This window comes from Oncorhynchus keta, chromosome 34, assembly GCF_023373465.1.
Source record: "Oncorhynchus keta strain PuntledgeMale-10-30-2019 chromosome 34, Oket_V2, whole genome shotgun sequence".
NCBI lineage: Eukaryota > Metazoa > Chordata > Actinopteri > Salmoniformes > Salmonidae > Oncorhynchus > Oncorhynchus keta.
Window position 1 is genome coordinate 4420018 of NC_068454.1, and position 7808 is coordinate 4427825.

At 39.7% G+C, this 7808-nt stretch overlaps 1 long non-coding RNA gene across 1 annotated transcript; it reads left to right on the forward strand.

Annotated features, from left to right (window-relative positions):
- The first annotated feature begins 5577 nt into the window (after nt 1-5577).
- Nucleotides 5578-6843, forward strand: LOC127914949 (uncharacterized). The gene is made up of 3 exons (XR_008089556.1): nt 5578-5718; nt 6252-6387; nt 6451-6843. It is a non-coding gene; the product is annotated as an uncharacterized LOC127914949 (long non-coding RNA).
- Nucleotides 6844-7808: the final 965 nt, after the last annotated feature.

Sequence of the window (7808 nt, forward strand, 5' to 3'; positions counted from 1 at the left end):
GACTCTGGGGAAGTATATAAAGGGCCTCATTGCCAAAATGTCAAAGTATCCCTTTAACTCGACAGTTCAGGATGGGCTTAATGCAGGAACTTGATGTTCATTAGGGATTGATGTGTCTGTAACAAGCAGAAACTAAATTTGGAGAGCAGGATGCCAGGCAGTGCTCTTTCCCCGCTCACCTCCCTGCCTCGTCCATCCCTCCATCCCTCCTTCCCTCCATCCCTCCTTCCCTCCATCCCTCCTTCCCTCCATCCCTCCATCCCTCCATCCCTCCATCCCACCTTCCCTCCATCCCTCCATCCCTCCATCCCTCCATCCCTCCTTCCCTCCATCCCTCCTTCCCTCCATCCCTCCTTCCTCCATCCCTCCATCCCTCCTTCCCTCCATCCCTCCATCCCTCCATCCCTCCATCCCTCCATCCCTCCATCCCTCCATCCCTCCATCCCTCCTTCCCTCCATCCCTCCATCCCTCCATCCCTCCATCCCTCCTTCCCTCCATCCCTCCATCCCTCCATCCATCCATCCCTCCATCCCTCCATCCCTCCATCCCTCCATCCCTCCTTCCCTCCATCCCTCCATCCCTCCATCCATCCATCCCTCCATCCCTCCTTCCCTCCTTCCCTCCATCCCTCCATCCCTCCATCCCTCCATCCCTCCTTCCCTCCATCCCTCCATCCCTCCTTCCCTCCATCCCTCCATCCCTCCATCCATCCATCCCTCCATCCCTCCATCCCTCCATCCCTCCATCCCTCCATCCATCCATCCCTCCATCCATCCATCCCTCCTTCCCTCCATCCCTCCTTCCCTCCATCCCTCCATCCCTCCTTCCCTCCATCCCTCCATCCATCCATCCCTCCATCCCTCCATCCCTCCATCCCTCCTTCCCTCTCAGTCTCAGTAAAGTCGTTCCACTCGAGCAGTGGCGGTGTGATCATTAACGAGCGGCGATCAGCAGGTTTCAGCCCGCTACCCTATTATGCTGCTAATTGGTGGCGTGAGGGAGACGGCCATGGTATCAAAAGGCAGGAAGCGAAGGGTTGGGGCCAGGGGAAAGAGAGAGAGAGAGAAGAAGAGAATAGTTTGACAGAGAGAGAGAACGAGGGAGGGAAAAGAGAGATGGAGAGAGGGATTTGTTCTCATTAACAGAGGGTGTGTCCGATGTCTGTGTCAGCAGCAGATTAGGTTGACAGAGAGGTTTGTATGAGAGGGACTGAGAGGGACAAGGAGGGGACAGGAGGGTCTGAGTGGTGCAGCTCTATTCAGGCCTGTTGAGGGTGATGGACACTGGGACTGTGGGACTGGGTCGTAGCTTCCACCTCCCCTACTGAGCACATCGTTCTTAGAACTGTAGAATTACGGCGGTTTTCGCACACACAAAAAAAAACACAAAAAAAACACGAGGAATATATTTAATTTAATCCATGCTTGAAAGAATAAGGAAAGGTATTTACGGGCGAAGGGCTAAACAAAAAGGGAAGCACCATTCATTGCAGACGGAGCGCAGACGGACCCTCACACTGGCTTTCAATTCAAATCATGTGTTATTTGTCACGTGCGCCCAATACAACCGGTGTAGACCGTGACAATGTTTACGAGTCCTCCTCAGCGATGCAAAGTTTCTAAATAATAAAACAAAGAATAAATAGCAACAAAAGAGGGGAAAAAAATAATATATATAATCCACAAGAATGGAGGGATATACAGGGAGTACCAAGGGGTACCAGGGGGTACCAGGGAGTACCAGGGGGTCCCAGGGGGTACCAGGGAGTACCAGGGGGTCCCAGGGGGTACCAGGGGGTACCAGGGAGTACCAGGGGGTACCAGGGGTTACCAGGGGTGGCTGGAGTCTTTGACCATTTTTCGGGCTATCCTGAATGGCAGGGACTTAATGTGCAGGGTTATTTAAGGTGGATATGTACATGAAGGCAGGGTAAAGTGACATCAGGATAGATAATAATAAGGTATTAGAGGTAGATATGTACATGAAGGCAGGGTAAAGTGACATCAGGATAGATAATAATAAGGTATTAGAGGTAGATATGTACATGAAGGCAGGGTAAAGTGACTAGTCATCAGGATAGATAATAATAAGGTATTAGAGGTAGATATGTACATGAAGGCAGGGTAAAGTGACATCAGGATAGATAATAATAAGGTATTTGAGGTAGATATGTACATGAAGGCAGGGTAAAGTGACATCAGGATAGATAATAATAAGGTATTAGAGGTAGATATGTACATGAAGGCAGGGTAAAGTGACTAGTCATCAGGATAGATAATAATAAGGTATTAGAGGTAGATATGTACATGAAGGCAGGGTAAAGTGACATCAGGATAGATAATAATAAGGTATTAGAGGTAGATATGTACATGAAGGCAGGGTAAAGTGACTAGACATCAGGATAGATAATAATAAGGTATTAGAGGTAGATATGTACATGAAGGCAGGGTAAAATGACTAGACATCAGGATAGATAATAATAAGGTATTAGAGGTAGATATGTACATGAAGGCAGGGTAAAGTGACTAGACATCAGGATAGATAATAATAAGGTATTAGAGGTAGATATGTACATGAAGGCAGGGTAAAGTGACTAGACATCAGGATAGATAATAATAAGGTATTAGAGGTAGATATGTACATGAAGGCAGGGTAAAATGACTAGACATCAGGATAGATAATAATAAGGTATTAGAGGTAGATATGTACATGAAGGCAGGGTAAATGACTAGACATCAGGATAGATAATAATAAGGTATTAGAGGTAGATATGTACATGAAGGCAGGGTAAAGTGACTAGACATCAGGATAGATAATAATAAGGTATTAGAGGTAGATATGTACATGAAGGCAGGGTAAAGTGACATCAGGATAGATAATAATAAGGTATTAGAGGTAGATATGTACATGAAGGCAGGGTAAAGTGACTAGACATCAGGATAGATAATAATAAGGTATTAGAGGTAGATATGTACATGAAGGCAGGGTAAAGTGACTAGACATCAGGATAGATAATAATAAGGTATTAGAGGTAGATATGTACATGAAGGCAGGGTAAAGTGACTAGACATCAGGATAGATAATAATAAGGTATTAGAGGTAGATATGTACATGAAGGCAGGGTAAAGTGACTAGACATCAGGATAGATAATAATAAGGTATTAGAGGTAGATATGTACATGAAGGCAGGGTAAAGTGACTAGACATCAGGATAGATAATAATAAGGTATTAGAGGTAGATATGTACATGAAGGCAGGGTAAAGTGACATCAGGATAGATAATAATAAGGTATTAGAGGTAGATATGTACATGAAGGCAGGGTAAAGTGACTAGACATCAGGATAGATAATAATAAGGTATTAGAGGTAGATATGTACATGAAGGCAGGGTAAAGTGACTAGACATCAGGATAGATAATAATAAGGTATTAGAGGTAGATATGTACATGAAGGCAGGGTAAAGTGACTAGACATCAGGATAGATAATAATAAGGTATTAGAGGTAGATATGTACATGAAGGCAGGGTAAAGTGACTAGACATCAGGATAGATAATAATAAGGTATTAGAGGTAGATATGTACATGAAGGCAGGGTAAAGTGACTAGACATCAGGATAGATAATAATAAGGTATTAGAGGTAGATATGTACATGAAGGCAGGGTAAAGTGACTAGACATCAGGATAGATAATAATAAGGTATTAGAGGTAGATATGAACATGAAGGCAGGGTAAAGTGACTAGACATCAGGATAGATAATAATAAGGTATTAGAGGTAGATATGTACATGAAGGCAGGGTAAAGTGACTAGACATCAGGATAGATAATAATAAGGTATTAGAGGTAGATATGTACATGAAGGCAGGGTAAAGTGACATCAGGATAGATAATAATAAGGTATTAGAGGTAGATATGTACATGAAGGCAGGGTAAAGTGACTAGACATCAGGATAGATCATAATAAGGTATTAGAGGTAGATATGAACATGAAGGCAGGGTAAAGTGACTAGACATCAGGATAGATAATAATAAGGTATTAGAGGTAGATATGTACATGAAGGCAGGGTAAAGTGACTAGACATCAGGATAGATAATAATAAGGTATTAGAGGTAGATATGTACATGAAGGCAGGGTAAAGTGACTAGACATCAGGATAGATAATAATAAGGTATTAGAGGTAGATATGTACATGAAGGCAGGGTAAAGTGACTAGACATCAGGATAGATAATAATAAGGTATTAGAGGTAGATATGTACATGAAGGCAGGGTAAAGTGACTAGACATCAGGATAGATAATAATAAGGTATTTAGAGGTAGATATGTACATGAAGGCAGGGTAAAGTGACTAGACATCAGGATAGATAATAATAAGGTATTAGAGGTAGATATGTACATGAAGGCAGGGTAAAGTGACTAGACATCAGGATAGATAATAATAAGGTATTAGAGGTAGATATGTACATGAAGGCAGGGTAAAGTGACTAGACATCAGGATAGATAATAATAAGGTATTAGAGATAGATATGTACATGAAGGCAGGGTAAAGTGACTAGACATCAGATAGATAATAATAAGGTATTAGAGGTAGATATGTACATGAAGGCAGGGTAAAGTGACATCAGGATAGATAATAATAAGGTATTAGAGGTAGATATGTACATGAAGGCAGGGTAAAGAGACATCAGGATAGATAATAATAAGGTATTAGAGGTAGATATGTACATGAAGGCAGGGTAAAGTGACTAGACATCAGGATAGATAATAATAAGGTATTAGAGGTAGATATGTACATGAAGGCAGGGTAAAGTGACTAGACATCAGGATAGATAATAATAAGGTATTAGAGGTAGATATGTACATGAAGGCAGGGTAAAGTGACTAGACATCAGGATAGATAATAATAAGGTATTAGAGGTAGATATGTACATGAAGGCAGGGTAAAGTGACTAGACATCAGGATAGATAATAATAAGGTATTAGAGGTAGATATGTACATGAAGGCAGGGTAAAGTGACTAGACATCAGGATAGATAATAATAAGGTATTAGAGGTAGATATGTACATGAAGGCAGGGTAAAGTGACTAGACATCAGGATAGATAATAATAAGGTATTAGAGGTAGATATGTACATGAAGGCAGGGTAAAGTGACTAGACATCAGGATAGATAATAATAAGGTATTAGAGGTAGATATGTACATGAAGGCAGGGTAAAGTGACATCAGGATAGATAATAATAAGGTATTAGAGGTAGATATGTACATGAAGGCAGGGTAAAGTGACTAGACATCAGGATAGATAATAATAAGGTATTAGAGGTAGATATGTACATGAAGGCAGGGTAAAGTGACTAGACATCAGGATAGATAATAATAAGGTATTAGAGGTAGATATGTACATGAAGGCAGGGTAAAGTGACTAGACATCAGGATAGATAATAATAAGGTATTAGAGGTAGATATGTACATGAAGGCAGGGTAAAGTGACTAGACATCAGGATAGATAATAATAAGGTATTAGAGGTAGATATGTACATGAAGGCAGGGTAAAGTGACTAGACATCAGGATAGATAATAATAAGGTATTAGAGGTAGATATGTACATGAAGGCAGGGTAAAGTGACTAGACATCAGGATAGATAATAATAAGGTATTAGAGGTAGATATGTACATGAAGGCAGGGTAAAGTGACTAGGCATCAGGATAGATAATAATAAGGTATTAGAGGTAGATATGTACATGAAGGCAGGGTAAAGTGACTAGACATCAGGATAGATAATAATAAGGTATTAGAGGTAGATATGTACATGAAGGCAGGGTAAAGTGACAGACATCAGGATAGATAATAATAAGGTATTAGAGGTAGATATGTACATGAAGGCAGGGTAAAGTGACTAGACATCAGGATAGATAATAATAAGGTATTAGAGGTAGATATGTACATGAAGGCAGGGTAAAGTGACTAGACATCAGGATAGATAATAATAAGGTATTAGAGGTAGATATGTACATGAAGGCAGGGTAAAGTGACATCAGGATAGATAATAATAAGGTATTAGAGGTAGATATGTACATGAAGGCAGGGTAAAGTGACTAGACATCAGGATAGATAATAATAAGGTATTAGAGGTAGATATGTACATGAAGGCAGGGTAAAGTGACTAGACATCAGGATAGATAATAATAAGGTATTAGAGGTAGATATGTACATGAAGGCAGGGTAAAGTGACATCAGGATAGATAATAATAAGGTATTAGAGGTAGATATGTACATGAAGGCAGGGTAAAGTGACTAGTCATCAGGATAGATAATAATAAGGTATTAGAGGTAGATATGTACATGAAGGCAGGGTAAAGTGACTAGTCATCAGGATAGATAATAATAAGGTATTAGAGGTAGATATGTACATGAAGGCAGGGTAAAGTGACATCAGGATAGATAATAATAAGGTATTAGAGGTAGATATGTACATGAAGGCAGGGTAAAGTGACTAGTCATCAGGATAGATAATAATAAGGTATTAGAGGTAGATATGTACATGAAGGCAGGGTAAAGTGACATCAGGATAGATAATAATAAGGTATTAGAGGTAGATATGTACATGAAGGCAGGGTAAAGTGACATCAGGATAGATAATAATAAGGTATTAGAGGTAGATATGTACATGAAGGCAGGGTAAAGTGACTAGTCATCAGGATAGATAATAATAAGGTATTAGAGGTAGATATGTACATGAAGGCAGGGTAAAGTGACATCAGGATAGATAATAATAAGGTATTTGAGGTAGATATGTACATGAAGGCAGGGTAAAGTGACTAGACATCAGGATAGATAATAATAAGGTATTAGAGGTAGATATGTACATGAAGGCAGGGTAAAGTGACTAGACATCAGGATAGATAATAATAAGGTATTAGAGGTAGATATGTACATGAAGGCAGGGTAAAGTGACTAGACATCAGGATAGATAATAATAAGGTATTAGAGGTAGATATGTACATGAAGGCAGGGTAAAGTGACATCAGGATAGATAATAATAAGGTATTAGAGGTAGATATGTACATGAAGGCAGGGTAAAGTGACTAGACATCAGGATAGATAATAATAAGGTATTAGAGGTAGATATGTACATGAAGGCAGGGTAAAGTGACTAGGCATCAGGATAGATAATAATAAGGTATTAGAGGTAGATATGTACATGAAGGCAGGGTAAAGTGACTAGACATCAGGATAGATAATAATAAGGTATTAGAGGTAGATATGTACATGAAGGCAGGGTAAAGTGACATCAGGATAGATAATAATAAGGTATTAGAGGTAGATATGTACATGAAGGCAGGGTAAAGTGACTAGACATCAGGATAGATAATAATAAGGTATTAGAGGTAGATATGTACATGAAGGCAGGGTAAAGTGACTAGACATCAGGATAGATAATAATAAGGTATTAGAGGTAGATATGTACATGAAGGCAGGGTAAAGTGACTAGTCATCAGGATAGATAATAATAAGGTATTAGAGGTAGATATGTACATGAAGGCAGGGTAAAGTGACATCAGGATAGATAATAATAAGGTATTAGAGGTAGATATGTACATGAAGGCAGGGTAAAGTGACATCAGGATAGATAATAATAAGGTATTAGAGGTAGATATGTACATGAAGGCAGGGTAAAGTGACATCAGGATAGATAATAATAAGGTATTAGAGGTAGATATGTACATGAAGGCAGGGTAAAGTGACTAGACATCAGGATAGATAATAATAAGGTATTAGAGGTAGATATGTACATGAAGGCAGGGTAAAG